Raw genomic sequence first — 15,976 nt, forward strand, 5'->3', positions numbered from 1 at the left:
TAAAATGCAGGTTCCTGAGCCCTAAAATAGGTTAGCCTTGCTTGCAGAGTTTTTGTGAAAATTAGCCAAATATAAGTAAGTGCTAGACTTACATCCTTATATCCACCACAAAATAGATACTCAATGGATGAGATTCTATTTTTGTTATTATGTATAATAATTTTTACATATTAAGAGTTTATCAAATATAAACTCAATAATAATTAGAATTTGAGCACGAACCATTGAAGAAATGAAAAGCTTTCAGTTTCATTGATATTTGCAATGAGTGTAGAGGGGAAGGGTAGGAAATCTGGAGTGGAGACGTATGTGGGAGTCAGTTTATTGAGAGCCTTGCATTACAAAGCTTAATGCAGTACAGGCCTGCCATGAACTGGCTTCTGCATTGAGAAGTAGAGATTCATTGAAGGTTAACCACTTTTTGGGAAAGGGGGTGTGTAAGTAATTAGATATCCAGATGATGATGTGGCCCTTATTGCCAGCTATCTGATCTCAGCTCACAAAGCCTTGGTTCATTTACCACCTAGACATGGAAAATAAAAACCCAGGCACTACTTTGCCTCTGAAGAATTCTCAGCAATTTTTCAGAGTAAAACATCCTCTGTGAAATTCTTGAAGATTTCTCCCCATCACTCTGAAATGCCCTGAATTTCAAGCAGCTACAATGTTGCTGACTCATTTCTAGCTTCATAAGGATCTGGGTTGACTTGTCATATGTTATAAATCTCCAGTTTATGGAATCACCCTACTGCTGTAAGGTAGACTTGGAAGTGTGTCAGAGGGATTCAAGGTGGGCAAAACAGAAGTTGAGCTTGTGTCCCATTATTTTGTTCATTTTATTTTTTCAGTGAAGAGAGACCTTTAATATTTTTTTTACAGAGGGTCATTATTTAATTTTCATCTTAAGGAAAAAATGTCAAGTAGTCTACTTTAAAGGTACATGTCTATGTAAGGCTGATTGTATTTAACACTAATTTCCCAGGGCTTCCTTTAATCTATTATAGAATCTTTCTGTGTCATTCATGGCAAAAGTATGTCAGGCCTTTGATAGGAAGCAAATTTTCTCTTTTTAGGATTTTGGTGTGACTTTGTCTATTGTGGACAGGGACATGCAGCCACTTTAATAAATTGGACACTAAAGCCTATGTGTTAAAAAGAAAATGCAAAGGTATGGAAATGTGCAGTAACAGACACAAAGGCTACACTAAAGACAAATATAACTTATGTTACAATTTTGTTTTGGTTTGTCTTTTCCTAAGATTCAGCTATATTGGCAGAGCCCACAGGATAAATACTATAGGATTTGAATATAAGTTTGCAAGCAATCATACTTCAGGGTAACTCTTTCCTCTTGAGAGAAAACTTGTTTATGCCTTTGCATGAGTTGCTCACTTCTTCTAGAATACACAGATGGATGGACGGATGGTTAGATAGCTAGATGATGGATTGTCAATAACAGTAGCCCTTACCTGAAAACATAACTCCTGTACTCAGTGTTATATTTCTTTTTTTAGCTTTCAAAAAGATATAATCTCTGAATTCACTAATTATTGTTACTAATTTCTTTGAGGTTATTTTGTATTGTTTTGTTTTGCTTTTTTGCTACACTTTTCTTGACTCCCTTCTCTTTCTGGGTTTAAACCTCCTTGAACTAAAGCCAAGGTCAGAGAGAGTAATACGCAGTACAACAGCCTGCCTAGTAAAACATATCTCTTTATTAGGAAATTGAGCTTCTATGTTTTACCAAGCTGTGGTTTCTTATAGGAAGAAATGCTGACTCACAGAACAGGCAAGGTGTTGTGTACATGCAAATACACAATTTTATGTTTTAGACTGATTTCATTAAACAACAGATCTGTGGTATCTGAGAAGTTGTCAAATACTCAGGCTTGATTTTACATAATTATACAATATAGAATAACATTAGTTCTATGCTTTTTTTTAATTGATGTATCATCTCTCTCCTTCCCTAGAAATGTAAGCTCCACGGGGGCGAGAGTTTTGAAGTTTTTGTTAACTAATTATACCATCTTGTAAAACAGTGCCTAACACTAATAGAAACTCATTAATTATGTGAATAAATGAGTAACTTAATTCAAAATCACAATACTCTCCTTTATTTTTTTCCAGTTTTTTCTTCACGCAGGCTTTTGGTACCTCCCTTGGGGAGGTTTCGCAGCATCACCTACAATGCGAGAATTTAGAGTTACTCTTAAGTTCATGTCATTGTAACATGGGAGGCTGAGATTTCCATGCTCATTCTTTCTCCATGATACCAGCAGATTTTAAGTCAACCTTTCCATATTTTTCACACTCTTTTTACTTCTAGCTTGGCTTTAATTAGAAGCCTATTTTTTCTTAGATTTTTTTAAATGTACATACATTTATTTTCAAAATTTTATTAAACTTAATTTTATGCTTTATTTTGTTCCTCACAAACTATATTACATTTTCTTTGTACCTTCTCATTTTCTCTTCTCCTATGTGATTCTTTCTTTTCAAGTCACCAAACAGCAATTTGCTTGAGTTTCCTGATAACATCTCTCTTTATTTTGGTATCTTCTGCAGTATTTTTTAGCCCTTGTAAAATTTAGCCAAATCAAATAAGTACATTTCATGTACCTGGAAGGAAAGTGTTAAGCATTAACTCCTAATAATACACTCCTCATTAGTCATCCTTTCAGGTAAGTTGCCAGATGGATTTCAAGTGATAAATGGAAGGTCATTCAAACAAAGATCTATTTTCCCGGATAGGGGAGGGGCAGTGTTCCAAAAGTCATATCTAGAAGCAAATTCTTTCTAATGACAGCTGTCGTTTTTCCAAAATGACAGATAAATAGTCTTTTGCAAAGGTTTAGTAGAGGCATCTTTTCATATGTAACAGTAAGGACAGTTTTTACCAAGTTTCAGGGCTCAGCTATAAAGACAAAGGGACAGAGATAAAAGCAATTGATTATTGATGTAAAGGATACGGATGGTTTGCTGTCTATGGCGGTGAGTATAAGTATTGTAATTACGGGGCTTTGAATATATTCAATGAGATTCTGTGTGTCTTTTTGAGTAGGTAGTCATGAAATGGCAAAGTCAATTAAGACTGAAGGGAAAAAAGAGGTTAGAAAAGAAGACTGAAACACTCAGTACCCTGTACCATACCACCCACTCCAACAGCAAAAAGATATCATCGATTCCCAAATCAGCATAGATTTGTGTTTGAATCAAGGCCCATACCTGTACAATGTGTGTCTGCAATTGTTATTTTATATCATATACCAACTCCAACTGATGGTAGTGGCTGCCTAGAATTTTGCATTAGGAAGGATCCTCCAGTATGAAGTGGAATCTGTGAGAAATAATGCTATAATTATCAGCAATGTCTTATGGGCATCAAACCTGCAAGTGCTAGCATTAAGTTCTATGACCTTTTTTTTTGTTTATTTATGTCTAATTATTACTTCATAGTTTATTTCATTTTCTTCTTTTTTGGTGGTGTTATTTCTAAATCTGGTATTATAAAATTTGCTTCCAGAAAGATTGATGTATCGTGATAGCCATCTGGCCCTTATATTGTTTGACCAGTTGGGGCTATTGCAAAACTGCACTCTGACAGATTTCGTGGCAGAAGCAGACATCCCATATGGACTGTGAAGAAACAGAGATTTTCACCTTAGAAAACAATAAGATATTCAGTGCAAAATTCACTGCTGATTTTACCAGAGCAGTGATATTAAAGACTTCAACTACACTACAAAGACTCTGTTAGTACGGATGCTTTCAACAGCAAACAACAGCAAATCCAGTTCACAGTGGTTTAAAGCAATATAAATAACTTTTTATCATATCACAGGAATCAGAAGATTATTGCTGACGTGTGTTTAGTAGCATAATAGTGTCAGAATTTGCAACTCTTCAACTCTCCTGGGTTTTTCTCATGAATATCAGAGAGATGCCACATCACCAAGTTTCATGTCTACTTTTATGTAAGGAAAAATGGAGTAAGATAAAGAATCAGTGGCATCTCCTTTCATCAGTAAAGTAAAAGCTTCCACATATGACCTCAAACCTTTATATCTTTTTATTTAGAAGCATGTCATATGGCTAACACTGGTTGCAGAAGCAGCTGAGAAAATGTATATTTAGCTTTACTGCCCTCTGTGGTGGGTGAGACAAGGAGGAAGGGTATTACCAATAGTCTCTATCACCGTCTACCTCTTAGACTAGTGGCTATCCATACATATCCTTCTTCCTACAGATATGTTTTAATGGAGGCTATTCATCTCTCTTCCATGGAAAGTAACCACACATAATAGCATTTCTTTTAGAATCTAGCAGCATTGCTGAGTGATGTACACTCCTCACTATCAGCTCCAGATGTGGATATTCTTGTTCAGTGACTGATAGCTAAAAAACACATTATTTTTTTTTTTTTATTTTTTTATTTTTATTTTTTTTTTTTTTTTTTTTTTTTTTTTTTTTTTTTTTTTTTTTTTTTTTTTTTTTTTTTTTTTTTTTTTTTTTTTTTTTTAGACGGGGTTTCACCATGTTGGTCAGGCTGGTCTTGAACTCCGGACCTCAGGTGATCCACCCTCCTTGGCCTCCAAAGTGCTTGGATTACAGGCGTAAGCCACCTCACCCAGCCTAAAAACACATTATCTGTTCCCTTTATCAAGCATAAAATGTTGGTGAGCAAGCTGGGCGCCCTGGCTCACATCTGTAATCCCCAGCACTTTTGGAGGCTGAGGCATGCAGATCAACTGAGGTCAGGAGTTTGAGACCAGCCTGACCAACATGGCAAAACACTGACTCTACTAAAAATACAAAAATTAGCCAGGCGTGGTTGCACGCACCTATAATACCAGTTACTCGGGAGAATGAGGCAGAGGAAATCACTTGAACCTGGGAGGCAAAGGTTGCAGTGAGCTGAAATTGTGCCATCGCACTCCAGCCTGGGTGACAGAACGAGGTAAGCCTCCGTCTCAAAAAAAAAAAAAAAAAAAAAAAAAAAAAGTTCGTGAGGGACGGGATACCAACAATGACATCTCCAACTTGGGAAAAGAAACAACATGAATTATTAACAAATTACTGGCCTATAACACACATTACATAGCAAAGACTTTGTCCTGGCAGTGCAGTAAATCCCTTCGTTAGACACTCTGCCCATCCCTGTCTTTTCTAGGAGGATCCTTAGCATCTGGGAGGATTAGGGAGATAAATATGCTAATTATGTAGATGGCCACACCTGAGGTAAGCTTGGGAGAAGAAGCGCTTCTGAGAAAGGTGCAACTTTCCTAGTTTATTTCTTATTCACATGGGCTCAAGGGCTTAAGGGGTTAACAGTCAAAGTCTGGGTTTCTTGGGCAACATCATCCCCTCAAAAATCTAGTAACTCTGGAAGTAATTTTGCTTCTGATAATTTCCATATGGGGTAACTAAACACCAGTACATGTGTAGGATTGTTTCTAATTGTGAGACATCCCATATCCTAGTACCTGAGTTTAGGGTTTAGTCTAGTGGACGACATCTTGTGGAGACATAAAAATATAGGACTGTGTTGGAAGACACTACCCTGGAGAAAATCTTTGTTAAGGAGCAGATGTTAAATATTGGGATGCTTTCACACTGCTTGGTAAGTAGCTGCTCAACCAAACTAGCAATCTGTACCCTAAGATCTCACTACTAAAGTTTTAATGTTTGTCACAGCATAGAGGCCTTCAAGGATCCATCTCTAGCCCTGTTGCCAACATTCATTTTGATTCCTCATTGCCTCTGCTTTACTAGGTATTAATATTAAATATTTTGTATATTACCTCTGGTTTACACCCAGTTAGGGCAGCAGAGAAGTATGTTCCTTGGTATGGGGGATCTCGGGACCAAGGCAAACATTTTCCAAAACAATGTCATTTTAGAAGAATGCTAACCAAAGCCTTAAAAAGGACGACATCAAGTTGTAAATGCCACTTATAAAGAAATTATAAAAAATGAGAAGATTAAAAAAAATAGTTTGGTTAGAGATAAAGTATGAATTGGTAGAAAGTAGATTCAGGAGATAATTATGCTAATATGGACCAACCACTGTGGCACTCCTCTCCTGTGTGTCTTGGCACAGTGCAGTGCCCAGGGCCATGCCCTTAAGCCATTGACCCATCCTGGGAGCAGAAGCCCATTTAATCAAGTACCACTAGTGTAAGTGGGCAAGGGACCAATGACTGGAAGGTCAGGAAAAGTAAGAGGGGAGCAAAAAGTGCCATAGGCCCCAGAAGACAGGCAGGGTCCACAGTTGAAGAGGTTAGGAAGTTGGCAGAAACAACTCTAGTAATAAGGCTTGAAATTTGATCTTAGGGCAGAACGTGCTCCATTGTACTCTATCACTACCTGCTGAATGCCAGTGAGTTAGGACCACAGATGCTGGACATTGTCAGAAAGTCTCAAAGCCTTTTTATTACTAAGGCCAGAAGAGAGCTATCAGCAGGAACTGTTCCAGATTTCACTAGCACATTATTCTTTGTCTTTTTATTTTTACACATTCCTTGTCATATTTTTGAGAGTATGATATGATTATTAGTAATAGCTGAGATTGTTGGAGGGAGTGCTTCCAACATGCCAGGCACAGTTTTTAGTATACTACATATAAGTATCTCATTTAACTTTCGTAGTAATACGATGTGTGGTTTTTTTTTCAAATCATCTTTATAGAGAGGATACAAGTCTCTGTCCTCTTCCTTTAGATTCTTTGTACAAATTCTCTGTATTAGTCAGGGTTCTCTAGAGGGACAGAACTAATAGGATAGATGCTTATGTAAAGGGGAGAGTATTAAGGCGTATTGACTCACATGATCACAAGGTGAAATCCCACCATAGGTTGTCTGCAAGCCAGGGAGCAAGGAGCCAGTCTGAGTCCCAAAACCTCAAAAGCAGAAAAGCCAACAGTGCAGCTTTCAGTCTGTGGCCAAAGGCCCGAGAGCCCCTTGCTAACCACTGATGTAAGTACGAGAGTTCAAAATCTGAAGAACTTGGAGTCTGATGTTCAAGGACAGGAAGCATCCAGCACAGGAGAAAAGTTGAAGGCTGGAAAACTCCACAAGGCAAGTCCTTTAACCTTCTGCCTGCTTTATTCTAGCCCCGCTAGCAGCGGATTAGATGGTGCCCATCCAGATTAAGGATGGGCCTGCCTCTCCAAGACCACTGGATCACATGTTAATCTCCTTGGCAACACCCTCTCAGACACACCCATTTACAATACTTTGCATCCTTCAGTCCAATCAAGTTGACATTCAATATTAACCACCACAAGTCCACTCCTTGTCGACTTGAACCCATACACATCTCCTGAAATTATACATAGTCTTCAAATAAAGACAGTAATAAGGTCACAATTATGCCTAACATACTGCAGCTATTCTTTATACAACTGGAATTGTGCTAATCCTTAACTTAAATGCTATTACATAAAGTTAACAACACTTAAGTGTTGATATGAAGTCAATAAATCTCATGTCGCATGATAAAGGAAAAATAGGCCGGGCGCGGTGGCTCACGCCTGTAATCCCAGCAATTTGGGAGGCGGAGGCGGGTGGATCACGAGGTCTAGAGATCAAGGCCATCCTGGCCAACATGGTGAAACCCCGTCTCTACTAAAAAGTACAAAAAATTAGCCAGGCGTGGTGGCATTTGCTTGTAGTCCCAGCTACTCAGGAGGCTGAGGCAGGAGAATTGCTTGAAACTGGAAAACAGAAATTGCAGTGAGCCGGGATGGCGTCACTGCACTCCAGCCTGGTGATAGAGCGAGACTCTTGTCTAAAAAAAAAAAAAAAAGATAAAGGAAATAAAATGAAGATATTTTGTTAATACAACTGTAGATATGCACAAACAAGTTCATAAGAAAATAAAGAGGAAATACTCATGACAATTACAGTCCCCGTTTCTGCAACTGGTCATGGGTCATAGCTGGTATTGATGACTACCTTCTTCAACTCCCCATTCTGTATTTCCTTTGCCTTCAGCAAGTGCCTCAGCATGTCATGGTTTTTTACCTGATGGAGTGACCCAAACCTTTATTCCTAAAGAGTCTGGGCCACTTAGGGGGCTATTGGCCAGGTTCAGTGGCTCACATCTGTAATCCAAAATTTTAGGGGGCCGAGGTGGGCAGAGCACTTGAGGTCAGGAGTTTGAGATCAACCTGTACAACATGGTAAAACTCTGTCTCTATAAAAAATTCAAAAATTAGCCAGTGTGGTGGTGTGCACCAGTGGTCCCAGCTACTCATGAGTCTGAGGCAAGAGAATCGCTTGAACCCAGGAGGTGGAGATTGTTGTGAACCGAGACTGTGCCACTGCACTCCAGCTTAGGTGACAGAATAAGACTCTGTCTCAAAAACATAAAGAAATAAAAAGAGGGGGCTCTTTGTCCGTCTCCTTCCAGGGTTCAGGATATCTCTCTGGGTCATTGCTGGGGTCAGCTTCTGTCCCTGCCAGCCTTTGTTCTGGAACCTTGTCCCTTCCCATCCTTGTCCCACCTCTAGATCTGACTGGGGATGTGGTGAGACAGGACACAATCCTGCACGGATTGGGTTGCTGTAGTTTCTCATTGATCTTAATCACAGGGGATGGTAATACTAAGAGACACCCTAAGGGATCTCCTGTATTCCACACATACACTTCCTTACCTCCATTTTGGAGTGGTAAGTTGATTTCATCTTGAGAGTCCGGCTCAATCACCAGCCAACACGGTAACTCCCTTCTTGGCCTATTGACTTAGAAGTGGGAGAAAGTCAATGTGTCCAGGTGGCAATCTTAGCTTCCAGTTTAATGGAATCATTGTTGTGTTCCCTGGTGGCAGCGTTCTTCTCTCTAGAACTAAGACCTCTAGGCAGGCAGAACATAGTATCGCAGGAAGAAGAAGCAAAATTTTTGCTAATGGGTCACTAGGGGTGATGGTTAAGTGGTGCCAATTCCACTTCCAACCCATGATTCTGGACCTGTGAATCCTGGTTATGGGAGAAATAGTACCATATATTGGATTTAGATTCAGAGAATACACAACCTTCTGGAGAACTTTGCCCTAGCTCTGCAAAATATTGTCACTGAGTTCGTGTTGTAAGTGTGACTTCAACAGGCCATTCTAATGTTCCATTAATCCAGCTGCTTCAGGATGATGGGAAGCATGGTAAGCTAGTGAAGTCTATGAGAATGAGCCCACTGCCACACTTCTTTAGCTATAAAGTAAGTGCCTTGCTCAGAGGCAATGCTGTATGGAATGCCATGATGATAGATAAGGCATTCTGTGAGTCCATGGTTGATAGTCTTGGCAGAAGCATTGCATGCAGGATAGGCAAACCCATATCCAGAGTAAATGTCTATTCCAGTGAGGATAAACCACTGCCCTTTCCATGATGAAAGAGGTTCAATATAATCAACCTGCCACCAGGTAGCTGGCTGATCACCCTGAGGAATGGTGCCATATCGAGGGCTCAGAGTTGGTGTCTGCTGCTGGCAAATTGAGCACTCAGCAATGGCTATAGCCAGGTCAGCCGTGGTGAGTGAAACTTCATGTAGCTGAGCCCATGTGTAACCTTCATCCCTGCCACAATGTCCACTTTGTTCGTGGGCCCATTGGGCAATGACAGGGATGGCTCGGGAAAGAGGCTGAGTGGTGTCCACAGAATGAGTCATTCTATCCACTTGATTATTAAAATCCTCCTTTGCTGAGGTCACCCTTTGATGAGCATTCACATGAGATACAAATATCTTCCCAGATTTTTACCTCTCAGAGACATCCATCCACACATCTCTTCCCCAAATGTCTTTATCACCAATTAACCAATCATGCTTTTTCCAAGTCCCTGACCACCAGCCAAACCATTGGCTACAGCCCATGAATTAGTATATAATTGCACAACTGGCCATTTCTCCTTTCATGAAAAGTGCACAACCGGTTACACTGCTCAAAGTTCTGCACAGTGGGAAGATTTCCCTTTGCCACAGTCCTCCAGAGCCCAGAATGGTAGATCCACTGATACCTTGCACCATGTGCCTGCAAAAGTCACAGACACTCAACACCAGCCTTTGAAAGCAACCAGGAGAGGGGCTTTGCCACAGGGGAGGAGCTACCCAAGGCTATGGGAACCTACCTCTTATTTCAGCATGACCTAGATGTGAGACATGGAGTCAAAGGAAATCATTTTGGAGCTTTAAGATTTGGCTGCCCTGCTGGATTTGGGACTTGCATGGAATCTGTAACCCCTTCATTTTGGTCAATTTCTCCTGTTTGGAAGGGGTGTATTTACCCAATGCCTGTACCTCCAATGTATCAAAGAAGTAACTGAATTACTTTTGATTTTACTCATAGGCTTATAGGCAGAAGAGACTTGTCTTATGTCAGATGAGACTTTGAACTGTGGACTTTTGAGTTAATGCTGAAATGAGTTAAGACTTTGGGGGACTGTTGGAAAGGCATGATTGTGTTTTGAAATGTGAGGACATGAGATTTGGGAGGGGCTGGGGGCAGAATAGTATGGTTTGGCTCTGTGTCCCCACCCAAATCTCATCTTGAATTGTAGCTCCCATAATCCCCATGTGCCATCAGAGGGACCTGGTGGGATGTAATTGAATCATGTGTGTGTGTTTTCCCATGCTGTTCTCATGATAGTAAGTTTCATGACATCTGATGTTTTTATAAAAGGCAGCTCCCCTGGACAAGCTCTCTTGCCTGCTGTCATGTTAGACTTGCCATTGCTCCTCTTTCACCTTCCACCATGATTGTGAAGCATCCCCAGCAATGTGGAACTGTGAGTCCATTAAACCTCTTTTTCTTTATATATTATCCAGTCTCAGGCATTTCTTCATAGCAGTATGAAAATAGGCTAATACACTCTTTCTGACTCACTGTCATCTATCCATCTATCCATTTACTGATTTAATTTACCAGTTTAACAAATTGATATGCAAATTTTTATGCCAGGTATTGGGAATACAATGGTGAACAATACTGACAAACTTTCTTTTTTGGAAGTTTACAATCTAGCAGAAAAAAACCAGATGGTTAAAAATAAATCATCATTTGTGATCAAGTGTGATAGGTCCAACAATAGGATGCAAGACACAACAATGTGAATTCATAGAAGGGGCACTTAATGCTGTTTATCAAGAGGCAGAACAGAGTTTAAGAATAATATCTAAAGTGAACAACAAATGGTCACTGAGAGCTCATTGAGTGGGGGTGAAGCTATGTTCAATAACTGGAAAGGTACACATTTCCTAACTGGAACACCAAGCAGGAAAGACAAAAGGATGAGAGATGAAGGAAAAAAAGGAGGCAGAATGGCCAGCTGCAAAGGGCATTCTGAAGGGTTTGGACTTTATCTTAATGGCACTGAGAAGCCTTTCATAAGTGTTAAATAGAGGAGTGACATGATTTATTCATTTTGCATTCCAGAAGTATCACTCTGGCCACAGTGTGGAGGACAGGCTGGATGGGGCAAAACTGTTGGCAAAGTCATCTGGGAGGCAGTCAGTTATAGTCACCAGGCAAGAAATAGTAATGGCTTGAACTCTGTCACTGGCCATTAGGATAGAGAAAAATGAATGGGATGGAGAGATATCTAGGAAGTCAAGTCAAGCAGAACTTGCCACGGGCCTTCCATATGGAATGTGTAAAATAATGCCTATATTGCTATTCATCTGGAGTAAGTATCACTGAGTTAATATTTCATGCCATGTTTGTAACATCTAATTGAGTGGCTGGGGACTTATGGGAAACATGTTTACAAAATATGTATTTTCATATTTGGTAGTACAGGACAAGGAACCTCTCATTTTCACAAAATAAGCACAATATTTACAGCAAAGGAAGTATGGGTTGTATTGGAGCCCCAGGGGGCTTGGTTTACACTTGAATTATTTCCCTCCAGTTATGGAACCAAATGGAAGCTTCTCTGGGAGGTCTTGAAATAAAGAACTCAGTGGGGGGCTTTGGGGGAGCTCTTCCCTACAGTAGTTGTTTATTTTGAAAGAAATGTATGGTAGGAAATATTTTATACCACTCAAATTCTACCTTCAGTTTCATGTGATTCTTTTTCTTTTTTCTTTTCTTTTTTTCTTTTTTTTTTTTTTTTTTTTTTTTTTTTTTTTTTTTTTTTTTTTTTTTTTTTTTTTTTTTTTTTTTTTTTTTTTTTTTGATACAGAGTCTCTCTCTGTCATCCAGGTTTGAGTGCAGTGGTGTGATCTCAGTTCACTGCATCCTTCACATCCTGGGTTAAAGCTATTCTTCTGCCTCAGCCTCCCAAGTAGCTGGGAGTACAGGCACGCGCCACCATGCCTGGCTAATTTTCTTATTTTTAATAGAGGCAAGGTTTCAACATGTTGGCCAGGGTGTTCTCAAACTCTTAACCTCATGAACCACCCTCCTCTGCCTCCCAAAGTGCTGTGATTACAGGCATGAGTTACCACGCCCAGCTTTTTATTTTTATTTTTTTAAGGGAAGAAGGAATTGAAGCCAGATTCTAAGAAGGCAATGACAGCAGCAACTTGGGACAGTCTGGACAGTCTAGACTCAGCCTGGGTGCCCATGCTAGGCAGTGATGTAGAACCAGAGAAGCCTCATTTTAAAATATGTTTCACAACCAGAAAGTACATCAATAGAAGCTCCTTTTTCAAATTATATTACCTACCTATTGAATTTCACCTCCGTCTTTTTGAAAAGTCTCGTATTTTAGTGCCAGTCATCTCGGTCACTATTCAGCAGACTATCAAGAACAGGTTTTTCTTGACTGTGGAACATATTTTTATTGTTGTTGTTTCATGATCTATTCTGTAACATACTCTTATTTCTATCTGACTCAGGCCTAATTCCCAGTCTCTCATCATTTCTGAGCCTAAGCACCTCATGCCTTGTCTTATAAAGAGTTACATCACATTTAAACTGGCATACAGATAAAGCCAGATATAGAAGCTCTTTCTTGCCATTAAGTTATGGCTCTCATGCCATTGCTTTCTCATCATTTCCCAGGGAAGGAGGCAGCGTGTTAGAGGTTCTTTGATGCATAAAGGGTTTTTTTCGCACTTCATCATTACAGAGCAGTGTCTTAAAGGATGGTGGAGAAGATAGAATTCCTGTGATACCACCATTAGCTTCTGCCTGGGTGATTGGAATAAACTGTTTTCTGATATTTCCACCTTCACTTCTGCCAACCTGCAACACACTCTTTAACCTGCAGCTAGTGGGATTTTTAAAAATGTAATTTTACCTTTTCTGTCCCCTGTTTTAAGCCTTGGGAACTATTTGAGCTTTTCATAATCTTACATTTGATTAACTCTCCATAGATTACTGTGGTTTATCCAGACTGATTTTCTGTAAGTTTCCTGGATGGGCTATGCCATTTCTTTCATCCAGGGCTTTCACATGTAATTCCCACAGTCTAGAATAGTCATTCCCTTCTATTCTTCAGGTCTCAGCTTAACCCTCATTTGTTGTGGAGGTTTTTCCTAATTATCCCAAAGCTCATAGTTCTCTTTATTTTTCTCATCAAATCTCTTGACAATTCTGTTTCGTAGTTGCCTGTTCACCAGTCTTCTTCCTAGAATATAAGCCCATTGAAAGCAAGGACTGCATTTTTCACTTTTAATCATCAATGTCTAGCACTGTGACTGCAGTATATAGTAAGAGCTTGGTAAATACTTATTAACTCTTTAAGGCAATAGGATAGAAAAGTTCTCAGCTTCATAGCAAAAATCTCTCTCATTAATCAATGGAACTACCTAATATTAATTCATTAATTCATGTTCATTCAATAAATATTTCAAACAGCTATAAATATGCTATGGACTATGTTGAGTACTGAGGATTTGGAGATAAATAAAGATATCTCTTTTTCCTCAAGAAACTCTGGGGAAATAGAGAAGTAAATGGTTGTAATATGATTCCATATATGGTATAATAAATGTATGCATAAATTGCTATGGAACATAAAGGAAGTAATGTTTGTTTTCCTGAGCATCTAAAGATATAGACTAATATCTTTTGTCAGACTGATAGCCACTTACACTTCATCAAGACTCATAACTGAGAAGAACTCAGTTTATGAGTTCTTATAAGAAGGGTGGCTTATGAGAAGAGCTCATAACTGCACCCTGATGAAGTGTAAGTGGCTATCAGTTTAACAACAGGAAATAAGCCATTTCTAAAAGGAAGAACCAACATGTGCAAAGGATTAAAAGTTAATGAGAACATTGGCATATCCAGTGAGCCGAATGATCAATAATGTGCCTGATGATGGTCACTCATTGAAACTGCCAGGCTAGCAAGAGGCTAAATCATGATGTCTTTTGATGTAAAAAGAAATTGGGGGCTACTGATTGATTTTCAGTAGGAGAGAGATGTGCTCAGGCTGGTACTCCAGAAAGATCACTCTAGTGCCAGTGCAGAAGATGGATTGGAGTATGGTAATATTAGAGACCAATGAGACCTGTTAGAAAGACTTTTTAATTGCATTAAAAGTATGAGAAATATGGTAGGCTTGCTGTATGTAAGTTTCTGGCAATACATCTGGAGAGAAAGTGAAATGATTATGCGTGATTTAGGAGGTAGAACCGCACTGCCGCAGTTTGAAATATGCTGTTCCTTCTTGGATTTTTATGTCCTCCTTTCTTTAGCCAAGCTATTTATTTTTTATCATTCAATTCAAGAGTTGCCCCTGGTGAGTTCTCTCTGACTCTTCCACCCAAGTCTGACTAAGATACCACCTCCTTAACCTCTTATTGAATATAGCATGTTGCCTCTTCAACATTGAATTGTAAGCAGTTTGAAAGGTAAGAGAAGATTCCACCTAGCAAAATGTTAGCAGAGGGAGTTGCATAGGGTATACATTCAATAACTATTTCTTGCATTAATGAATGCATAAGTGACTAAATGACTACTCAGAAATGGAAATTTTTAGAAAAATGTAGTGAGATCCTCAGGTTTCTAATTACACAATAAGGAAAATGATAGGAATTATCACAGAGATAGAAATAATGGGGAGAAGCAAGTTTGGAGAATAGTTTGGGAAAGGTGACAATGATGACATCTATTTGGAACAGGATGGACTTGAGGGGCTTATGAGAAGAATTCCTAAAAGTGAACTGGTATCAAGTCCAGAGTTGTGACTTATTATTTATAGATAGATGGTCATCGAATTATCTATCTATAAATGATTAAATTATACAGTTTAGTGACCCAGGAGCAATGGGTAAACTGAGAATAAAATAGTCTTAACAAAGAGACCTGAGTATCACCAACATAGTGGTACTTGGTTGGAAAAGGGGTTAAGGAGAACCATAACAAATGTGTGGACACTAATAGAATAGTTTGGAGAGAGTATCACAATAGGAGAGAAGAACAGAATACATTTCAGGAAATGATCAACAGTATCAAATATTTCCAAGAGGTCAGGTACTATAAGTGTCAAAAATAATCAGTTCATTTGTTTTATAATTAGACCATTTTAAGTTGTTTTTTACTTAGAACAATTTTAATGGAGTCTTGGGTTGGCCACAGAGTTGGTAGTGGATTGAAAAATAGAGCCATTAGAGCCACTGAGTGTAACATATTCTAAAAATCTTAGTTGTAATAAAAGAGAAATGGGTGGGGTAAAGAAGAAGGAAAAATGAGAAGTTAGCTACACAGTGGGGGGAGTCTTTTTTATGGTAAAAGATAAGCATGATCACATCTTGAGAATAAACAGTGATTAAAAAGGGAAACATTAATAATACAGGTGGAAGAGATGTTTCCTGAAACAAGACTTAGGGTAGGATGATATCAAGAGCACAGATGAAAGAATTAGCATTGCCTGAAAGAGAGTCACATATCTGTCTGAGATTCGAAGGAAGAAAGGATCTGTACAGGTATAAGTTTGAATTAAATGAGGAATTCATTCACACTTGATTTATTCTATTTCTCTAGGAAGAAGGTGTCAAGATCATCTGCAGAAAGTGAAGGGGATAGACGT

The sequence above is a fragment of the Cebus imitator genome, unplaced genomic scaffold (assembly GCF_001604975.1).
Source record: "Cebus imitator isolate Cc_AM_T3 unplaced genomic scaffold, Cebus_imitator-1.0 Scaffold422, whole genome shotgun sequence".
NCBI classification, from domain to species: domain Eukaryota; kingdom Metazoa; phylum Chordata; class Mammalia; order Primates; family Cebidae; genus Cebus; species Cebus imitator.